Raw genomic sequence first — 24,058 nt, 5'->3', positions numbered from 1 at the left:
GCATAGACGCACCATTTCTCTCTCTCTCCTACTCTCTTCTCTCCTCCTCTCTCATGGGAGGGGGGTGGGGGGGAAAAGGGGGAAAACGTGAATTAAAGGAAACCATTAGTTCCCGTTGCGATATGAGGACACACGGGAGAGGAGAGAGGAGGGGAGAGAGAGGAGGAGGGGAGGGCTAGAGCGGAGAATGGAGAGGAAGGGGGAGAGGGGGGAGAGAGGGGGAGGTGAGGAGAGAGGAGGAGACGGGCGAGGGAGGATTGAAGAGCGAGAGAGAGAGGAGAGGAGAGAAGGTCAGTTACTAAGAGCTTGCGTCGCTCGGACACGGAGTATCGTCTGCCCTGTTGCTTTTCAATGAGTCTGCGATTGTGGTGCCTGCTTGCTTGCTTGCATGCTTCCTTTAGAGTTGCTTTTGTTGAAGCCATGCATACTGACAGGCAGACAGGGAGACAGAGCTTGTAAGATCAAATACGTGACGCATATATAGTCCTTTAGACCAGATGTTTTAATTTGTCTTTATACTTTGGACGTATCGTTTTTTAACAGGAGAATTTATATATATATATATATATATATATATATCTATATATATGATATCTGTATATATATATATATATATTGTATATATATATATATATATATATATATATATAGAGAGAGAGAGAGAGAGAGACGAGAGAGAGAGAGGAAAATAAACAACAATGCCCCTAGTTTAGTGCTTGCAGACGAACTAAAAGACGTATTTTAAAAATGCTTCCAAGCCTGAACTCGATTGGAGAGAGAGAGAGAGAGAGAGGGTATTATGAACTTTTGGCCAATATGGCTTGGGTGCAAAGGTCAGCCTATGCCCAGTACTACATCTCTTGGCCGGCAAAGCGAACCTCTCTCTCTCTCTCTCTCTCTCTCTCTCTCTCTCTCTCTCTCTCTCTCTCTCTCTCCTTTCATCACCATCAGGTCTCGCCCAGTAAACCAATCTCCCGAAGTCTCAGTATATATATTATAATCCGCTCGCTAAAACGACCATCATTCGGGCAAGCCATTACTGAGAGCGTTCTTCAGTCGCTGGGAGAGAGATACACTATATCTCTCTCAGCGCGAATAAAAGCTGTCCGCTCTAATAGGCGATTGCTAATTGCCGGCGATCGGAGCTCTCAAAGCTTTATTGTGGTCCAGAGTGCATTCGGGATAAGAAAAAAAAGAATTTAAAAAAAGGGAAAAAAGTAAGTAAATAGGAAAAAAATTCAGCGGTAAAATCGCTGGATAAAAAAAAATGGAGGGCGTTTTGGTATTTACAGCCGTTGGACGTCTCAAGTCTTCTGATTCGTGGGCATTCCAGAAATTGGTCTGGGGTATTTTTTTAGGGTATCAAAAAGCTTTTATTATTATTTATTCTTTTTTATTATTATTATTCTTATTATTATTTTATTATTATTATTCTTATTATTCAGAAGGTGGAACCTTTTCCTATGGAACAAGCCCACCAAAGGGGCCACAGGCTTGAAATTCAAGCTTCTAAAGAATATGATGTATATTATTATTATTATTATTTATTAGGGAAAAACTCTCTATCACGAGAGTATATATAATGTTCTAAAGGGTCCACAATAATACAAAGTGTAAAAAGTCCGTGTGTAATTTTGAAGACTTTACAGAAAGCTTTCGAACCCTTCCCTGCGTTCATCTTCAGTCTAGACTGAAGATGAACCCAGGGAAGGGTTCGAAAGCTTTCTGTAAAGTCTTCAAAATCATACACAGACTTTTTACACTTTGTATTATTGTGGACCCTTTAGAACATTATTATTATTATTATTATTATTATTATTATTATTATTATTATTATTATTATTATTATTATTATTATTATTATTATTCAGAAGATTAAACCTATTCCGCATAAAAAGCTGTTAGGTTTTTAGTTATTATTATTATTATTATTATTATTATTATTATTATTATTATTATTATTATTAGATGAACCCTATTCATATGGAACAAGTCCACCCAAGAGGCCACTGAATTGAAATTATTAAACCTTCCAAAGAATATTAAGGTGTTCATCGCGAAGAAGTATAAGAGAAGGTCAAAGGAAATAGTACATAAAGAAGAGATCCCACTTATTAAAAAAAAAGAAAAAAAATGTCATAAATTGATAGATATTAAAATAATAAAGAAAATGTATAACGCTGGAGTCTGGCTATACTTGCACTGGTAATAAAGAAAAACTGGTCTTAGGCTGTTTTTATATATTATTATTTTTTTTAAATAATGATGAAAATTACATAATTGGCCTCAATAAATTGAGATAATTGACCAGTGTTTATTTTGTGAAGGGAAGATAAAATCTAAGATTAAAATTTATGAATTCGCACCCTCCTCCTCCTCCTCCTCCCTCCTCCTCCTCCTGTTAGAAAATATGAGTGCAGTTTTAGGTATGGGAAATTTGCAAAAATGATAAAACTTGCAAAGATGATAATTTCCGAAAATGATAACATTTTGATACAAATTGCAAAATTGGTTAAAATGTACAAAAATTATTAAAATTTGGAAAACTGATTAAAATTTGGAAAACTGATTAAAATTGTCAAAAATTTTAAAATTTGCAAAAAATGATAAAATGGGCAAAAATGATCAAAATTTGCAAAAATGATCAAAATTTGCAAAAATTATAAAAAATTTTAACAAATTTTAATCGCAAAAATGACCAAAATTTGCAAAAATTATTACAATTTTTAAAAATGTTTAAAGTTTACAAAAATTATAAAATTTGAAAAAATTATACAATTTGCAAAAATAATTAAATTTGCAGGAATGATAAAATTTGCAGAAATTATCAAAATTTTCAAAAATGATCCAATTTGCAAAAATTATAACATTTGCAAAAAAATGGTACAATTTGCAAAAATGGTGAAATTTGCAAAAATGATAAAATTTGCAAAAATGATCAAATTGCTTAGCCATGGTCGTGCATCTGACAACGATATAAGCCCAGGCCACCACCGACTCGTGACTGAAAGTTTCACGGGGACGCGACCCGTACAGATATCTATTTTCGGTGGCCTTAATGATAACTACGCTGTACAGAAAACTCGATTTCTTCGGCGCATTTTTTTTTTTTTTTTTTTTTTTTTGCTTGTTGACCTTTGTGTCTGCGACGGTTCCTGCTTGCAGGCGGTAGCTTTTGGTTCCAAGCGATCACTGCTTTTATGGGAGGTGGGATTGGCTATCTAATTGGCAGGGTCCAATTTATTGGAATGCTGAGATGTTGGGGGGAGAAATTGAAGTCTTTGAAGGTAATGCAGTTCGTGTGTTTTATTGAGAAATTTCGGTTTGAATAAAGAATAAAAAGAAATGAATTGGTGCCAGAGTACGTACCTAAGAATACTGTATTTGTTGTTGATTGTTTTGATAATAATAAGCATATTAATAATAATAATGATACTGATTATAACACCGCTACTGATACCATTATGAGAAACAAAATAAAATAATAATAATAATAATAGTTGTAGCTGTACTAATGACATTGATTATAAAACCGCTACTGATACCATTATGAGAAACGAAAATAATAATAATAATGATAATGATAATAATAATAATTGTAGCTGTACTAATAATATTGATTAGAAAACCGCTACTGAGACCATTGTGAGCAACGAAAATGGGAATAGCATTTGTGCTATTTTAATGATGATAATGATCGTGATAACATTATTAGTAGCAATAGCAGCAGCAGCAGCAGCAGCAGCATTAGTAGTAATAGTAGTAGTAGTAGTAGTATTGGTGGTGGTGGTAATAGTAATAATAATAATCATTATAATTAGGTAGGGAGGAGGCCTTCTCTGTGGGCAGTAGCATTGTATAATATTATAGCTGCTGTTATGAAGAATTGGGAAGATTCTATATAGATTAAGTGTCGTTGAAACAGCTATAAATAATAATAATAATAATAATAATAATAATAATAATAATAATAATAATAATAATAATAATCTTTGGAAGCATGAATTTCAGGTCAGTGGCCCCCTTTGGTGGGCGTGTCCAATACGAACAGGTGTCATCTTCTGAATAATGAAAATAATAATAATAATAATAATAATAATAATAATAATAATATAATTAATAATAATAATATAATAATAACAGACGAACGCATCGACGAATCCCTTGCCCATCCAACGTAAAATACCCACACAAAAAAAAATAAAAAAAAAAAAAAGACAAACGAGGTTGAGCAGAGGACTCATTCCAGGAACGGGGTGGTTACGTGTCCAGGTGAGCCCTTATCATCACCAGGTGTGACAGGCCAGAGGGTTGGGCTGTAAACTGGACCCTTAAAAAGTACTTTGATGGGTTAGAGTAGAGAGGGTCCAATTATGACGACCCTAAAGTACCTATATTCTGCTGGCTTCGGGACATCCCCCTCCCCCCCTTTTGTCGCATCCTTTTAAGTAGCATGGGTGGGGTGGGTCCGACACCTTTGTGTGTGTGTGAGTGAGTGTGAATGCAGGTGTTGTGCTCTCTGTGTACTTGATTGATATTAAATGTCATCTCCACCCCCAAATTGGGAAATATCTTTTTCTGAAAGCTATCTCAAGCAGGTTTTCACTGCCCCCGCCCCCCCCCCCCCCCCAACCCACCCATGGGAAACTCTCTCCCTGAAAGCTACTTCAAGCAAATTCATTGCTTTTAGGATGACCTGTTCCTGAAGAATGCTTGGGTACAAAAAGAGAATTTTAAACATGAATAATAAAAGCATTCGCTGATGTTTTTTTTTTTTACTTTTTTTTCCTGTTTCTCCCAGAAGTTAGATAAGAAAGACTACGTCTCTAAATTAACTGCTATTTTTTCAGTTATTTCTTATCTTTATTTATCTTTATTTCCTTCTCTTATTTTTGTGTTTATTTGTGGTTCTTTTTCTCGTTTATTTGAACGTTGTTCGTTGGTCATAGATTTCTATTGTTTGTTTTGTAGTTCACTTTTGTAGCGTAGGACGTTCTGTTGGATGTTTTTGGTAGGGAAACTAAGTAATAATATAATAAAATAATAATAATAATAATAATAATAATAATAATAATAATAATAAGAAGAAGAAAGAAGAAGAAGAAGAGAGAAGAAGAAAAGAAGACGAAGACGAAGAAGAAGAAGACGAAGTCGAAGACGAAGACGACATTGACATGCAAGTAATAAAATGAATAATAAAATAATAATAATAATACATTGTATTTTTTATGTCTTTATTAATAACAGGGCCTCTCCAACTGAATAAATCATGCAGAATTGCCAAATAAATTATTATTATTATTATAATACATTTTATTTTTATGTCTGTGGTAATAACAGGAGCCTCTCCAAGCTGAATAAATAATGCAGAATTGCCAAATAAATTATTATTATTATTATTATTATTATTATTATTATTATTATTATTATTCTACTTTAACGAGGTAATGAAGCCATAATTTCAACCTCACAGCTAAGTCATCGCGATGGTACTCGATAAAGCACTTAAGAATACAGTCAGAAATCTCTCTCTCTCTGTTTCTGATCAGTAATGTGCATTAAGGAAGGAATCTTTCAATAGCATTGGATTCTCCAGATAAAAGCGTCTTGTCCTCGTAGGAAATTAGCATAGGCGACTCTGAATGCAAATCCTTGTTGCTTTCAGCTCCAAGGCACAACTGATTGAAATACAAAGGGAAACGAGTAAGAAATGCTGTACGACACTCTCAGGCCACGACCCGTGAACACCTCAGCCGGCCGTGGTGGCCTGCGTTGTTCCGTTGCCAAGCGCACGATTGTGACTAACTTTAACTTTAAATAAAATTTTAAAAGCAACTGAGGTTAGTGCTGCGATTTGGTACGTCTGATGACTGGAGGGTGGATGGTCAACGTACCAATTTGCCTCAGTCGTTTTTTAAGATCTGAGGGCGGACAGAAAAAGTGCGGACGGACAGACAAATAAATAGCCGCCACCTCTATAGTAGCTCATATCAGTGGTTAGAAGTCGTTTTTGAGACAAATTATTTGCAATTCCAATATTTTCGGCTTCGTCTCATGAACTGTTGTATCCGAATGCATTTTCTGTTCAGGTAAATACCTGTTTTCTAAAAGACCTTCCAGTCATGCTGCAGAATCTACCCTTTGGAAGAACCGTTGACGAAAGACTTTACATCAGACTGCAGTCTTTCCCGTGGAAAACCAATTTTCAAAGTGCAAGACCCTCCCAGTAGAAGACCTGCTTTGTAAAGACCTGTTTTCTAAAAACCTTCCAGTCATGCTGCAGAATATACCCTCTTGGAAGACCCGTTGACGAAAGACCTCACAATAGACTGCAGAGTCTTTCCCGTGGAAAACCTATTTTCAAAGAGCAAGACCCTCCCTCTGGAAGACCTGCTTTGTAGACCTGTTTTCTAAAAGACCTTCCAGTTAGGCTGCAGACTCTGCTACCCTTTGCAAGACCCGTTGACGAAGACCTCACATTACACTGCAGAGTAACGCCCATGGCGACCTTCGTCGCCAGATCAGATAAATGAGTGAACACATTATAAAGATACTCCAAGGGCGCGGTGTGGGGGAGCCATAGATCTCTCTCTCCTGAAGGCGATGTCGAGATTATCGGCCACCTGGACATCCTGCCATTTGTCGGTGCCATCAGCCACAAAGGGTGGAAGAGGCCGTTTTGAATGTCGGCTGTGTTTGAAGTGATTCCTCTTTTATTTAGCTGGTTTTTCTCTCTCTCTCTCTCTCTCTCTCTCTACCTCTCTCTCTTTAGATTCGTCCTTTTGAGTTTGTGATTATGTTTTTGTGTGTCTGTTTTCAGTTTTCTGTAAAAGGAAACTCTTGAGATGGCTTTGTCTGTCCGTCCGCACTTTATCCGTCCGCCCTCAGATCTTAAAAACTGCCGAGGCTAGAGAGCTGCAAATTGGTACGTCGATCATCCACCCTCCAATCATCAAACGTACCAAATTGCAGCCCTCTAGCCCTAGTAGTTTTTATTTAATTTAAGGTTAAAGCTAGCCATGCTCGTGCGTCAGGCACCGCAACGACGTAGGCCACCACAGTCGGCTTTCACACAGCATTATACGCTGAACGGAAAACTCGCTTGCCGAAGAAACTTCGGCTCGTTTTTCACGCGTTTCCTTGGTGATTTCAACGCGTCTGTAAAATGTTCATTTATTGATTTATGCATTTTTTATTTATCTCTTTATTTATTTATTTTTAAACATTAAACTCCAGCCGGCCGGAGTCTGATTGCATCGATTCGTCAATGAACCAGTTACCTATCGGCTAATTTGCTGGGCACCTTTTCCTTAAGCGCATTGGAACGGTTCGAGACATCGCTTGGAAGTCGGTTCAGATAACTATCTGATTTACGGTCGACTCAGGGTTAAATTAGTCTCATTTCCATCTTAAACACGTGGCCCGATGCCGGCCGCCATATTGCCGGCTCCGGATTGAGGCCTGGCTAGATTATTATTATTATTATTATTATTATTATTATTATTATTATTATTATTATTATTATATGCTGGAAGAAGGCCTTCATTAATACAAAGCTGTATTAATGAAGGTCTTCTTCCAGCATATATAATATATAATAATAATAATAATAATAATAAAAATAATAAGTAATAATAATAATAAATAATATTGAAAATACGGCTATTTCAGCCCCGTTTATTTCGTATAGAAGTCTCTCTATTCATCTTATAACTGACTTTTTTTTCTGGACTCAAATTGGCTACTGTAATATATTCAATTTGACAAATACCACCTATTTGACATGAAGCTCCCATTTGGCGTTTTAATAGCCAACTTGAGTACAAAAGAAAAGTCAGTAATAAGAAGAGTAGATAAACTTCTATACGAAATAAACCCGATTGAAATAGCCATTATTTACAATAAAACCTGTATCATTATTATTGTTGTTATTGTTATTATTCAGAAGGTGAAACCTCTTCATATGGAACAAGCCCACCAAAGGGGCCACTGACTTGAAATTGAAACTTCTAAAGAATATTATTATTATTATTATTATTATTATTATTATTATTATTATTATTCAGAAGGTGAAACCTATTCATATGGAAAAGGCCCACCAAAAGGGGCCACTGATTGAAATTCTCGAAGCTTCAAAGAATATCTTCGAAGGTGTTCATTAGGAAGAAGTAAGAGGAGGGAAAGGGAAATACAGTAAGAAGAGATATCCCACTTATCAAAAAAAGGGAAAAAACACATTAATAAGCAGATAAATCGATAAATAGATAATTAAAATACAAGAGGAATAGTGTTAAGCTTCAGCGAATTCTGGACAATGCATCATATTTGGTAACTTGAGAGCCCAATAGAGTGGCTATTGTGGGGTTGATGCACCCTTGCCGGGGGTGTGTTGCGGTGGGGGGGGGGTGTTTTTAGGGGGGGTGTTAGGGGGGTGAGGAGAGTACTGCACCCTTGCATGTTGACAGGTGCTTAAATTTCTTACTATGGGATGTGTATGGTCTCATAAAATTCCCTTTAATTGGTGTATGGATGTGCGGCGTTCCTAAAGGGGAGTTGTATGGTTCGCGAGATATATTTTTGCCATTTTTAAAAGATTACGTAATTCAGATCATTGTCTTGATAGATATAGCTGCTTGGGATATCAGTGATTGACGTAGGTCCTCTCTCTCTCTCTCTCTCTCTCTCTCTCTCTCTCTCTCTCTCTCTCTCTCAAGCTCTTTAAGATCCGTCTTTATCAAATGATTGTCATGTTGTTTATCAATACAAGCGGCCTTTTCTTTGTTTATATACATAAGTTTATGTATAAACCTGTGCGTGTTTAAATTCATATATATTGTGTGTTTTTTCAGGTAATAATTAAGTGCAAAACCACACACACACATACAATGTGTATATGTGTAATGTGTGTCTATATTAAAATAGAAATAAATATATTTAACAATGCCCTGTCAAGGTTAAATATAGGGTAAGAGCGATGATGATGATGATGATGATGATTATTATTTTGTTAAAAATGACTGCTGCTTCAGCAATATTAATCTTGCAAAGAGTCTTCTCTATCTTTCTGATGACGGCTTTCTCGTTGTTGCTTAGACTGGCGAGCAACGCACCAAAGGGCATGGTAAAATTCAAGAAAGCCGTCACAGAAAGAAAGAGAAGACTCTTTACAAGATTAATAGTGCTGAAGCAGCAGTCATTTTTAACAAAACATGCCTACGAGAGGGTCTCCTTCCGAAATATTATTATTATTATTATTATTCTGGCGTTTCTTTCACTAACCATCTCTTTAGCTGTCTATATATTCTTCTCGGTGGCCACATCTATATTATTCTTTCTGTTGGAAAAATAATAATAATAATAATAATAATAATAATAATAATAATAATAATAATAATAATAATAATAATAATAATAATAATAATAATAATAATAATAATAATAATGCCACACGTTCCCAAGCACTCACAAAGGGACCCACGGAGGCTCATGATTCATGTTCTGAATTTGGCGAATATTGAGACCCACCATTAATCTTTTTTTGGCAGGTCGACTCTTCTTCGTATTTAGCATATGAAGCGGGATGGGCGAACAGGCGACCTTTAATCTCTCAGGTGATCAAGCATGCCCTCTCTCTCTCTCTCTTCTCTCTCTCTCTCTCTCTTGTGACCTGTTCGTGCATCTGCCTGGCGGGAGGTCAGTGACCTGGAGTCTCGCTTTTCTGCGAGAGAAGTGTCGTTAACACTGTTTTGCGTTTTGTCTGTTTCTCGGGGGAGCCGTCATAGAGGAGTGCTTCCATGTTTCATACGTTTGTTGTTTATTACTACTACTACTGCTGCTGATAATAATAATACTACGTCTACTTTTCCTTTCGCAAACATGCTATTGTATATTTGAGGAGGGCCGACATATAGGCGTGCTTTCATGTTTCGTATGAAGTGTTTGTAATTATTATTATTACTATTATTATTATTATTATTATTATTATTATTATTATTATTATTATTATTATTATTATATTCAGAAGATGAACCCTATTCATATGGAATATTATTATTATTATTATTATATTATTATTATTATTATATTATTATTATTATTATTATTATTATTCAGAAGATGAACCCTATTTCTATAATACTACATGCAAGCACAACAACCGTCTCTTTTTTTTATACATGTTTTTTTTCGTTGATGTATACAGTTATGTTCATTTGTTCTCACACTCGTAAACAGTATTGAAATTAACCTACTCTTTCTAGACCCAAGGCTTTGCAACCCCATGGGACTAATACTACAAGTACTACCACTGCTGCACAGTTGTTACCTCATCTTTCTCCACCCCTGTTGGTATTCGTGATGAGTCTGTGGAACATTAAACAGGAATCCTGGGCAATTACTCTGAGTGGCAGGTGTATTTAACCAGCAGGTACAGGTGAATGGGGTATGGATGGGGAATGGATGGTCAGTTTTTCATACGCCTTATGGCAGATGAATACCAATCAAGGTATTTGATTGTAATAAGGTATTCTGTTAGTTTTATGGACGTCAGTCAGGGTAGTCCAGTGGTTCTTGGGCTTTTTTGTTGCCCATTTCACCCATTCACTACATCAGAATATACTCAGATATATCTTGTATGGAATGCCGTTTAAACCTATTTATTATTTATCTCTTCCGTTCTTTATTTAACTTTAATACGGCATAAGTAACCTAGATGTTATGACGCCAGTTTTAATAGCCACAAATCAATCAATCAATCTTGTTGCCCATATTAAGCCAATGGCAAATGCTTACTGTTTCCTTCAGCCCGATGCATTCGTTTTGACTTGAGACGTAAGCCCCGCCCCCTAACCGTACAGTTGCCAGGAGTTTCCACCCACATTGCTCTTAACCTTGCAGACGGCCTTTGTCTGGGGGGAAATTGGCAGTTGTATCTTGTTCAGGGGGCGTGACCTGTGTTTATCTTAAGATTACCCGCAATAACAAAAGCTACCTGCTTGCCTTCTGTTTGTCATGTATTAAATGGTTATTTTCTTCGCATGTCAAGTCAGTGAGTGATCGATATTATTAACTCTCTCTCTCTCTCTCTCTCTCTCTCTCTCTACATAAGTACGAGTTGGAGACACAAAATAGCTTGACCTGAGATGGCGCCTTATGTGTAATCGATTCCGTCGTGCGTGTTCTACGTCTATTTATCACAAGTTTCATGATGTCGACTTTGTGGTTTCATATGCTAATTTTTAGTTTTTACTTCATTTTTTTTTTCATCTATGTTTATTCACTGCGGGCATAACATACATAAAGACACTTTATATTTTGCATACGGTGATGTTTTGCATAAAATTTCTCAGGATTTCAATATGAAAAAGAATTATATATCTTCTCATTTCAGACACTTTATGTTTAGCAAAAACTTTCTCAACGTGAAAAAGAGTTATATATCTTCTCATTTCCTCCGTCATTGTCGACAATAATTTAGGGGTTTTATTATGTGGTCTGTATGACGTTTTTTTTATCTGCTTCTTTCTTGGGAACAGATACATTAGTTTTTTTTATATATTTTCTCAGCGGATTGATCCGCGGTATTCATGTTTCTTACATAAATAAAAAAATAGGTTACCCAAAATGTATAGACTTCGTGTGCATATTACTCCCCTATATCGATTTTTGAGTTTTAGAAATTAGATAGGAATATGTACTGATCACTGTTTTTGGAAATAGACTATTTAAGAGGGGTAACAAATATATGTATATGTGTATATTTATATATGTCTATATATATACCTACATACATACATACAACATAACATCATACATACCCATACATACATACATACATACATACATCATACATACATCCATACATACATATTTGAGTTTTAGAAATTAAATATGAATATGTGCTGATCACTAGCTAATTTTAGTAGACAATTTAAGAGGGGTAACAAATATATATATATATATATATATATATATATATATATATATATATATATGCGTATATATAACTATATATATATATATATATATATATATAATACACACACACACATACTTTAAATTCAACAACAACGCTATTAATATCGCCAATATAAAAAAGAACATCAATACGAAATTAAGGTAATTGAAAATACCATGAATTGGGCAAGAAAAAATTTTACGTAAATAAATGTGAAAGCTTTTATTACGTTTTGAAAATGCTGAGAGAAAATATGTAAAAACAGAAAAAAGCAATATATATTTTTGTTGCTTGTTCCCTTTTATTTTCGACGATATTTTTGATACTTTACGTTGTAATTTCTCTCTCTCTCTCTCTCTCTCTCTTTCTCTCCTCTCTCTCTTCTCTCTCTCTCTCTCCTCTCTCTCTTCTCGAAGCTCTCTTGAGCCTTTAGTTGAGTTCAACGGGTGACTGGTCACCACTCCGTTTAATTCAGTGTTCTCGAGTTTGATATTTAATCCTTTAATATATTAAAGGTTTAGGTTAAACGTGAATTTATGATTTATAAATGGATTCTTAAGTTCGGTTCGAGAGATCAAGGTCGTTGTAGATTTTCTGGGAAGTTCTGAGAGTATTATATTTTTTAATTACGATATTTTTTATGGGGATGAAAAATAATTTTTAAGCCAATTTTTCATTGATTTGCAGTTTTCCCTTTTTTAAAATATTCTTTTTTTTAATACGATAGTTTTTATAGTGATTGAAAATATTTTTTATTAAGCCAATTTCTCCTATTTTTCACTGATTTGCGATTTTCCCATTTTTTTAGAGTATTATTATTATTATTTTTTATCTGGTATTTTTTTATGGCGAAAAATATTATCTATTAAGCCAATTTTTCCCTTTTTCATTGATTTGTTATTTTTCCCATTTATTTTAGTTGCGATTTTCCCATTTCGTTTTTCATACTTATAAAATCTACTCTTCTTAAAGATGAAACTCCCGGCTCTTAAACAAGTGCAGCGTATATGATACAAGAAACACCGTAACACCCGGCAGGCCATCTCTTGCCACGCTTACTGTTTCTGAGTTTTCCGCACATTTTATGTCCGCCCTCAGATCTTAAAAACGACTGAGGCTAGAGGGCTGCAAATTGGTACGTTGGTCACCCACTCTCTAACCATCAAACGTACCAAATTGCAGCCCTCTAGCCTCACTAGTTTTTATTTTATTAAAGGTTAAAGTTAGCAAAAAAATACACAGACCACCACCGGGTCGTGGCTGATAGTTTCATGGGCCGCGGCTCATACAGCATTGCACCGAGATCACTGGAAGATAGATCTATTTACGGCGGCCTTAATGATAGGCCGTACAGAAAACTCGACTGCGCCAAAGTTGGACCATCTGTATTCTCTTCTCTTATAACCTTCATTCAATATAGAGGCGGGTCTGAGCCCAAGAGGAATAGTTGGAATAATCATGATTTTATTTTCATTCTAGGAATGATTCGCAAATATATTATTTACAGTAGCGAAGATGCCATGCATTGGTACTCTAGTACTGTTCTGTTTGGATTTTGATGATACATTTTTATCTATTTATTACTTTTTTGGTTTATTTTTTTCTTTTTTAATAAGTGGGATCTATTCTTTCTGTATTTCTCTTTACTTCCTCTTACTTCTTCCTGAAGAACACCTTAATATTCTTTGGAAGCTTCAAGAATTTCAAGTCAGTGGCCCCTTTGGTGGGCTTGTTCCATCTGAATAGGGATTCATCTTTTGAATAATAATACTACTACTACTACTACTACTAATAATAATAATAATAATAATAATAATAATAATAATAATAATAATAATAATAATAATAATCCATTTTCAGGATATGGAACGTCTAATATAGCAATAAATATAAGGGATTGTAATGTTTCAACGTTACAAATGGACGATAATAATTCGGAACAAAATATATATATACATATTCTACCAAAATGTTTTTAAAAAATTATGTTTTACATTTGCCGCGTAGTTATTGTTTTTAAAATGAATACTGATATATATTATATATAAATAAAGTATGTACACCTAAGGTAACTTAATGCTCATTTGCAGAGCAGGCGACCTCTAATCTCTGGCATAATCAACAAACGCTTAAGATTAGGCCACGCCCACTCGGCCATTAAACTCACAGCAGAACCATATAAAAGTCACAGATCGCTGTGAAAAAAAGATAATGAAAGAATGTAACGAATTACTTGAGTAGTCGTTTTATGGGCATAAGAGTCGCAAAAGTCGCACTAAAGAGTGTCCGGAGTTAATCTAGATGCCTGGTGGATTAACCCCCCCCCCCCCCACCCCACCTAATAATTCGCTCTAGAGAGATGCCCTAGATGATTTCAATTATAGTCGGTGGCTCTTTCCTGGATTGTAATCTCCGAAAGCCATCGCGTTGTCCTTGTCTTTTTTAAACCTTGTTCCGTGGTTATTTATTCCCTGTGGCTACCAGTTTTTCTCTCTCTCTCTCTCTCTCTCTCTCTCTCTCTCTCTCTCTCTCTCTCGCCTTAGGTGTCGTCGTGTGAGTTGCATGAGATTCTGGAAGTACTATAGTCTCTTGTTTTATAATGGTCATTGATATAGAGCAACAAGTAGCGAAAGCTCTCTCTCTCTCTCTCTCTCTTTGTGTATATATGTGTAAGTACACTACATAAGATTGTAGGAATATAGAGTTCTCATGCTGTAATATTTGTTGATGTACTGCAACTAATAACGAAATCTCTCTCTCTCTCTCTCTCTCTCTCTCTCTCTCTCTCTCTCTCTCTCTCTGCTACAAATGTCCTTTACTATCCAATTCGCCCTACCTCGGAATTAACATATTTTCATATCTATGTTAACCGAAGGGGATTTTTTTTTTTTTGATAAAATAATTTCGTCCTCTCTTGGGTTCGAACCAGCAGCGCGCAGCGGACAGAGGAGGAGGAATCAGGACTTCTGTGTGTGTGTGTGTGTGTGAGTACGTACGTACGTGTACCTCCTATTCTAATTATCCGACGACATACCTTTTTTTAATTCATGACTTGGTCACTCAAAGGCACCGACCAACCGCCCTTAATTGATTCACATTTTTATCCTTTCTGCATTCAACTCCTCCTTCCCAGGACTCCCTGATAGAGTCCTATCAAGGGCTAGATTATCAAAACGCAATCATTAGCTTCTAATTACACTCCTACCTCGTAATTATCGGGCATTAAATACACGAGAGTTAAGTGACCTCGTAATTACACGGGACTGTGATAACAGCTGGCATTTTTCTCCATAGACGGGAGCGCATTCAGTGCGCTTCACGCGGTGCACTGATGGCATTACTTGAGATCCCGAGCTGCTGCAACCCCTTTCGTTCATTTTACTGTACCTCCGTTCATATTCTCTCTTCCATCTTACTTTCCACCGTCTCCTTACAATTGCTTCATAGAGCAGCTGCTTTGAGGTTTTCCTCCTGTTACACCTTTCAAACCTACCTACTCTCAGTTTCAGCGCTGAGTGACCTCGTAGGTCCCAGCGCTTTGGCCTTTGGCTTAAGTCCTATACTGTGTCTCTGGTTTTGGTGAATTTGGTTAGTTTTATAATTAATTTGTTATTTTTTATATTTATTAATATTTTTCCCTTTATTCATTTGTTATTTTTGCATCTATGGTTTTTTTCTTATTTTTATTATCAAGTTTTGGTAAATTTTGTTATTTTTATAATTATTCAGTTATTTTTTATATTTGCAAATATTATTCCCTTTATTCATTTGTTATTTTTACATATGTTTTTTTTTTACGTTTTGGTAATTTTTTTTTTATTTTTATAATTAATGTGTTATTTATTTAATAATTTTCCCTTTATTTTTCCATTTTTAAGTTTTGGTAAAAAAATTTATTTTTGCATCTATGGTTTTATCCGGTTTTTTAAGTTTTGGTAATTTTTTAATTTTTCTAATTAATGTGTTTTTTATATTTATTGATATTTTTCCCTTTATTCATTTGTTATTTATGCATCTATGTTTTTTTTTCCTTTTTTTATTTTTACGTTTTGGTAAATTTTGTTATTTGTGTATCTGTGTTTTTTCTTTCCTTTTTTTTTATTCTTAAAGCAATTTTTCATATTTATTCGTTTGCTTCTACAGAGATAGATCATTTCTTTGCAATTGATTCTGTATCATAAAAATTTTGTTTAATGATTTTTATTCATTATAGTTGTTTTGCTTGAAACTCTTCATGATGGTAGGTAGGCCTTAGTTCAATTTCACATTTATGTATCTATATATGCTTTTAAAAATCGCACGTGACTTAATTATATAAGCGAATACCACCGGGAAGAAAGGCAGAAAGTTAGTACCAGGCGCTTTCTCCTATATTCAGGCATGGTCGACCGTCTGCCTATCATTTTCCCTGTGGTATTTGCTTGTATGTATAAATATATACGCATATGTATATTATTTATGTGTGTATGTATTTATATGTATTATTTCCATGAGCAATTCGTTCAAAGGGAGTGCCACAAGGTGTTTTTGTTTGCCCTTCTTGATTTTTTTTTCATAAATTATCAATATTGTTTGATCTTCGTGAAGGTTGCGAATAATTCACTGCAGAATTTCGTATATGGTCAGATTGCATATCTATTCCTAATCTTGCCACATTTGAAGCCTTACTTTGATAAATTCATTTTCCTCTCTCTCTCTCTCTCTCTCGTGGGAGTGAGGATGACTGACGATTGGCAGTGTGATACATAAACCTAAACAGTGAATTATTATTTATTATTATATACCCAAACATACCTTCGCAAAAGCCTGCTTCTCTCTCTTCTCTCTCTCTCTCTCTCTCTCTCACGAAACCACAATTACCGTCACATGATCCCTCAAATTATTCCATAAAAATGAGAAATTGTTCTCGTTGAAGGACAACTTTCATTCTTCAGAAATCCCTTCAAATCTCCAGTGAATAATCAATGTCATTATTCACGGATTATGACCTCATTACCTCGTTGTAGTTTTCTGCAAAAGAAGATTATCGAGATGATTGTCCGTCCGCCCTCAGATCTTAGAAACCGCTGAGGCTAGAGGGCTGCAAATTGGTACGTTGATCATCCGCCCTCCAATCATCACACGTACCAAATTGCAGCCCTCTAACCTCGGCGGTTTTTATTTTCATTCAAGGTTAAATGCAGCCATAATCGTGCATCTGGCAACGATATAGGCCAGGCCAGCAACGTGCCGTGGTTGAAAGATTCGCGGGCCGCGGTTCATACAGCATTATACCGAGATCACCAAGAGATAGATCCGTTTTCGGTGGCCTTGATTAGACTCTGTACAGAAAATTCGACTGCGCCGAAGACGCTGTTGGATCTTGCAATTGTGGCTGTAATGTGAATTAAAATCTGTACGAATATTTAGATGAAAAATATTATTGAAATACGAATTTAATCCAGTGGTGAAATTCTGGAGCGAAGGGAAATTTAGATAAATTATGTATATATATATATATATATATATATATAGTATATATATATATATATATATATATATATATATAAATATTGTGTATATATATATATATATATATATATATATATAGTGTATATCTATATACACATTTTGTAGAAGTGTATAAATACGTATATATATGCGTGTATGCATATCTATGTGTATATATATATATATATATATATATGTGTGTGTGTGTGTGTGTGTGTGTGTGTTGTGTGATACATACATATATATATATATATATATATATATATATATATATATATATATGTATATATATACATATATATATATATATATGATGTATGTATGTAATATATGCGTGTTTGTAATTGTGTGTGTAATTATGCAAACATGCATGTGTGTATAATTACCATGATTTGCTTAAGAAGTGAATAAGTGTTTAGATAAGTTCGTAATTCATCATATTCATTATAAATAATATATATTTTTTTTAATCCACAAAACCGATTCAAGATATCCATCCTTTTAAAAAAAACTGTAACTGATCCATTAACCCTCAATAATTTAAAAAAAAATCCTTTAGCCGTCATAAAACATTAATTATCTTCTAAGAAATGTCAATCATCAACATGCTTCAAGATCTCCTCCGGTCCACGGATTGGTTAATAAATCGTCTATATATATTTTGTGCCGTCGTTTTTAGATGATTGATAACTATTTTAATATTTTTTTTTATTTCTTTCAGATAGCTTGTGGTTGACAGGAGCTGAACTGCGCATGAGTCAGAAGAGGATTTGTTTTTCTGGAAGATAAGGTAATGTTCGCTCTAGGTTACGTTTTAAGGATATATATATACATATATATATATATATATATATATATATATATATATATATGTATATGTTTATTTATCGTACTGGACTTTGGAACCACAATGTCATAGTGTCTATATATATATATATATATATATATATATATATATATATATATATATATATATATACATACTATATATCTTATTATTTTCTTGTTTTATTTTTATTATTTTTATTTCATTTTTTATTTTTATTATTTTATATTTTCATTTTTATTATTATGATTTTATCATTTTAATTTTTCTGTCATATTTTTAATATTCTATTTTTAATTTTTGTTTTACTTACTTACATTATACATATATATATATATATATATATATATATATATATATATATATATATATATAAAGTTTTGTCAAGAAGAAAAATAGTACTTTATCTTTAATAGACTCAGACTCTCTCTCTCTCTCTCTCTCCACGTAGTAGTACTACACGGCCTAAGAGGCATGAATTACCAACACTTCGCGCCCAAATTTGCCCGGGCAAAACACAGTCCTAGGTGCCGAGGGGCGTGTCATCTTTTTTATAGTTTCGGCTCTTGGGCTAAGCCAGGCACCGCCATTAAGACTTGGTGTCCACAACTCTTAATTGCAGGAGGAACAAGAAGAATAGCAGACGAGACTGCGATTGACTGCAATTTGCTTGCAGTGGAGATCGCTATTCTGAAAGGCGTGCCTCCCCACGCCCACCACCGCGCCCATATCGCGAGCATTGTGCGTGCATCCTTCGTCGCCTCGTATGGGCGTCCGTCAGTCCGAGCGCTAATGGCTATTGTACCTGTACACCCTTTTGAGCTTTGTCGATTCGAGTGGAGAGTTGTCGTCTCTCTCTCTCGCTCTGGCTTATCCTAATTTAATTAAGCCTACGCTCCTGAACTCGCAATTGACAACTGACCCTATAACATATAACATTCCCACAATCTAGGTACACGAAGATGTAGAGAAAAAATGGCATTCATAGTAGTGAGGTAATGACAGTAATACTATTGAGAATCAGTAGATAAAAAAATTAAAAATGATGACAATAGTCTAATCGTTTCTCCAGTGCCCTTCACCCTGACACGCGGGGAGTCATATGCTTTACGACGACCGAGTTTATAAATGGCGTTTCCGTCATTTATTTACGTTCCACCGTCTCTCTTCCACCCACTCTTCCATCCTTCCGAAGGTCCTTGATCCTTCCTTCGTCGATATCAAGGCCACAGACGACGTCCTTGGGGATGGAGGGACTCTCTCCCTCATTAGGCCGACGACAACAACGATCAAGGCACCTTTCGGACATTTTGAATTTGTGAAGCTTATAGTTGCTGTGGCTTTCTTCTTTTCCTTGCTTGCCGAGGTTGTTGTGGTCTATTGAGCGTGCCTATGTAAGGGCTGATGCTTTTGGGGATGGAGATTGGGGGAGGGGGGTGTGGAGGAGAGAAAGACATTGTGGGAAGGGTTGGGCTTGTAGGAATGGCAAAGCGACCATGTTGTCACCTCCGATGATAGAATATTCATTTTGTTTTCCTTCTTTTCCTCCTCTTCTTCTTCTTCGTTGACAGTTTACTCGAGGTCCAGCAACGCATTCTTCCATGTCATGGTCCCCTCTGGTCTTCTCCCCCTTTCTTATACGTTCATCTTCTTATTCTTCTTCTTATTCTTCTTATAAAGGTCTCGGCGCCCTCCTGTCTCTCTCTGGTCTCCTTGAGTACATATACAATAGACCCGTTGATTGCGAAGCGTTCATCAAATCACTTCCCCCCCCCCCCCTCCCTCTCTCTCTCTCTCTCTCTCTCTCTCTCTCTCTCTCTCTCTCTCTTTGATAGTCTTCTTCGTCCGGAGATAGAGCAGAGTTTCGTCTGGAACCGTTTCGTAACTGTCATCATTCGTAAGTCGTGGTATATTGCCTGGTAATTATAAAATAAAATCCCCTTTCGTTCAGTTACTCCATAACAGTTTGCATTTTGGATTCCAGGCTCTGTAAGAAGGAAATCTAGCTATCTATCTATCTATCTCTCTCATACTATATATATGTATATATATATATATATATATATATATATATATATATATATATATATTATCAAGAAAATATGGAACGTAATGAATATACTATATATAAATAAAGGCAACTGCCACGGAGGAAATTGAAACTGCGGTTTCGTGCTAGCTACTAGACCTATCGACTTACTGCCCTATCCTGAGCTGGGTAAAGGACGGTAAATCGACAGTTTTACTTTCCTCTCTCTCTCTCTCTCTCTCTCTCTCTCTCTCTCTCTCTCTCTCAAGTATAAAAGGCCAATCAAAACAGTCTGGGTTTAGGCTAAGGACTATACTATTTCGGTGGGCTGTCTCCCACCCTTACCGAGTGTTTGAATGGGCCTTTCTTAACAGAAGAATTTGTGTATATATATATATATATATATATATATATATATATATATATATATATATATGTGTGTGTGTGTGTGTGTGTGTGTGTGTGTGTGTGTGTTCAATCTTCATAAACGTCACATACGTCGATCCATTTGTACCTTGACAAGTTGACACCTCACAGACGATGATACATATACTCTGCTCTCTTTGATGACAGTGTAGAGAGCCATCCAATCTCATCGCCACCGCTAGTACCACCTCCAACAAAACCAATCAAGGCTCCTAATCCTGAAAGGACACGGGTCATGCCAGCCAACCTGGTGGTGGTGCCCTGGGGCATCGAGCCCCTCCTGGGTATACGATCACCAATACCCTCATTATCGCCAGCCCTTTCCAATGGGTCCGATGTGAGGACAAGTCTCGCGAGGCACCACTCTTTCATTATCGCTCATGACCCCGGCTTTTAAAGTCGTAGGATCTTCTCGGGAGTCCTTTTGCTAGCAGGATATGAAAAGGCATGTTCGATGTCGGTCGCGTCCTGTTGGATTAGAAGGCGTGGGAGACGGCGGGGTATTGGAAATTGGCGGGGAGGAAGTTCGATGACAAGGGCTCCGCCATTGAACGCTTCGGCGGGATGGTGGTGGTGCATTAGTCTCATTCTCCTGTACATTTCTCTTCTTCTTCTTCTACCTCCTCCTCCTGCTATTAATCGCTCTTTTCTCTCTTCCTTTGCTTCTTCGTTATCTCCTCTTACATCAGAATTGCCTGTTCCTTCTTTTATCTCTTTCTCTTCCCCACCAAGTTATCACTACTTTTTTTTCTTTCTCGCTCGTACTTTTGTTCCAATGTCACCTCCATTTTTAACTCTTCCTTCGCTGTTGCTGCCATCTCCTCAACCCCTTCCATCCTCCTCCTCCTCCTCCTCCTCCTCCTCATCCTCCTCCTCCTCCACCCAGTTTTAAAACACCAAGCTAATTCCAAGGGTCAGATATTTGAATCAGGCTAGCCGCTAGACCATACCACTCATTTCCAGAATGGGAAATTCATTACACCCTCTCTCTCTCTCTCTCTCTCTCTCTCTCTCTGTTCAGATACTGGCTGGCTGACTCACAGCATCAGAGCAGAAAGGCCAAAAAAGCAGAGCAAATAATAATATATCAGACGGAACTGACAAAGCCACACTGGAGGTTCGATTAACCTTGGGCACTCCATATAGAACTCTCTCTCTCTCTCTCTCTCTCTCTCTCTCTCTCTCTCTCTCTCTCTCTCTCTCTCTCTCTGGACGCAATTCGTTCTTCTCTGTCAATTTAAATTTTGTGGGACAATTTGAGATAACAATATGTCCTCGTCGGTAACCATATATATATATATATATATATATATATATATATATATATTATATATATATATATATATATATAGGGGAAAAATTTAAGACACTGGGTATAATTCCTCACCGGTTTCAGCTTCATTTCCAAGTCATTAACTTGAATGTACAGTCGATGAAACAAATCACTTTCTAATGTGGTTATAGTCGTAAATATACATATAAGTGTGTGTGTATTGTATGTATATGTATACACGTGTGTGTGTGTGTGTATGTAAGTGTAAGTGTAGGTAGGAAACGAAGCTTAGTATCCCACAGAGAATAAAGTATCTGAGTATGTTCAGTCGTTATAATTTACTCGAGAAAGGAAAACGGCTTATGAGAGAGAGAGAGAGAGAGAAGGGCTCATTGAAAACAAATCGCATTGCAAATGGCAAGTTGAGGTCAGTGCAAAGTACAATATGGAAGTGACGTAAATGCATTGTCTTGCTTTTTTTTCTTGTTTTTTTAGGTAAGCAGGTTCGTAAATTGCAATGTTTTGCGCGGAACAATATGCAATAAAGATGAGAGAGAGAGAGAGAGAGAGAGAGAGAGAGAGAGAGCCAATGCAGGCGAGCTAAATTCAAGTACCCGAGATTTTATTTAGCTCGAAATGCAATAGACGAAGATAAATGGTCGATGGAGGAGAGATATGGAAAGAGGCCGAGGTTGGTTGTTGCAAAGTGGTGTTTCATTTGGAAGTCAATTTTCCTCGACACAAAGGAGAGAGAGAGAGAGAATATCACTACTTCAGTGTAAAGAAAAGAGAGAGAGAGGATATCACTACTTCTATTCACTACTTCAATTTAAATGAGAGAGAGAATATCACTACTTCAGTGTAAAGAAGCCAGAAAGAGAGAGAGAGAGAGAGAGTACTTCAATTTAAAGAAAAGAGAGAGAGAGAGAGAGAGAGCACTTCAATTTAAAGAAAAGAGAGAGAGAGAGAATTAATATTTCAGTTTAGAGAAAATCCAGAGAATATCACTACTTCAGTGCAAAGGAAGAGAGAGAGAGAGAGAGAGAGAATATCACTACTTCAATTTAAATGTGAGAGAGAGAGAGAGAGAGAGAGAGAGAAATATCAGTGCTTCAATTTAAATGTGTGTGTGAGAGAGAGAGAGAGAGAGAGAGAGAGAGAGAGAGAGAGGAATATCAGTAGTTCAGTTTAAATGAGAGAGAGAGAGAGAGAAATATCAGTACTTCAATTTAAATAAGAGAGAGAGAGAATGTCACTACTTCAGTGTAAAGAAAAAGAGAGAGATAGAGATAGTATCACTAACTTCATGCAAAGAAAAAAGAGAGAGAGGGAGAGTATCACTACTTCAATGCAAAGAAGAGAGGGAGAGAGGAAGAGAGAGAAAATATACCTCTAACTTAATGCAAAGAGAGAGAGAGAGAGAGAGAGAGAGAGAGAGAGAGAGAGAGAGAGAATCACTACTCTAATGTAAAGGGGAGAAAATATACCACTAAATCAAAGAAAAAGAGAGAGAGAGAGAGAGAGAGAGAGAGAGAGACCGACCACTCCTTAACAATGTTGTACAGATCCGGCCGTAAAAACGTCAACCATTTGGCCACAAGCCTTGATTGGGGCTGTCAAAGCATAAATAAACAGATATTTATTGGACGGAGCGGGAGGAGGGGGAGGAGGAAGAGGAGGAGGAGGAGGCGGAGTAGGAGGAGGAGGAGGAATGCCTCATCCGATATTCAGCAGCAGAGATTTGATGTGGCCCACGAAAGCACCACCACAAAACACCTCTTCGTGATAATGTAGTATCATCACCTTTTGAAGTCTCCGAAGACGTTGTGTGGCTTTGAAGCAGAAGAAGTGATTGTGCTTGGGCAGACGTGAGCAGTTTACAGAGAGAGAGAGAGAGAGAGAGAGAGAGAGAGTTACAAGGATTAGGATGTCTCAAGGAGCAGGTTTTACTGTTCATTCAGTGTCCTTCTAATGATTCTGTCTAGCTTTCTTTTGAAATCTTCCACACTAAGAGAGAGAGGGAGATAATAATAATTAGCTCTTACATAGAGAATCTGA

The 24,058-nt window shown here is 36.2% G+C and overlaps 1 protein-coding gene across 2 annotated transcripts in view; it reads left to right on the top strand.

Annotated features, from left to right (window-relative positions):
* The window catches only part of LOC135203491 (basic proline-rich protein-like), a 222,895-nt gene that overhangs the window by 148,937 nt on the left and 49,900 nt on the right, over positions 1-24,058 (top strand). For both annotated transcript variants that reach the window (XM_064233217.1, XM_064233216.1), the window contains exon 2: positions 18,168-18,236. The gene's annotated coding sequence lies outside the window, so the exon portion shown is untranslated. The remainder of the gene's footprint in view (positions 1-18,167; positions 18,237-24,058) is intronic.

Source organism: Macrobrachium nipponense, chromosome 36, assembly GCF_015104395.2.
Source record: "Macrobrachium nipponense isolate FS-2020 chromosome 36, ASM1510439v2, whole genome shotgun sequence".
In the NCBI taxonomy this organism is placed as follows: Eukaryota; Metazoa; Arthropoda; class Malacostraca; order Decapoda; family Palaemonidae; genus Macrobrachium; species Macrobrachium nipponense.
The sequence above is the reverse complement of the archived record's forward strand: the minus strand, read 5'-3'. Positions and strand labels throughout refer to the sequence as shown.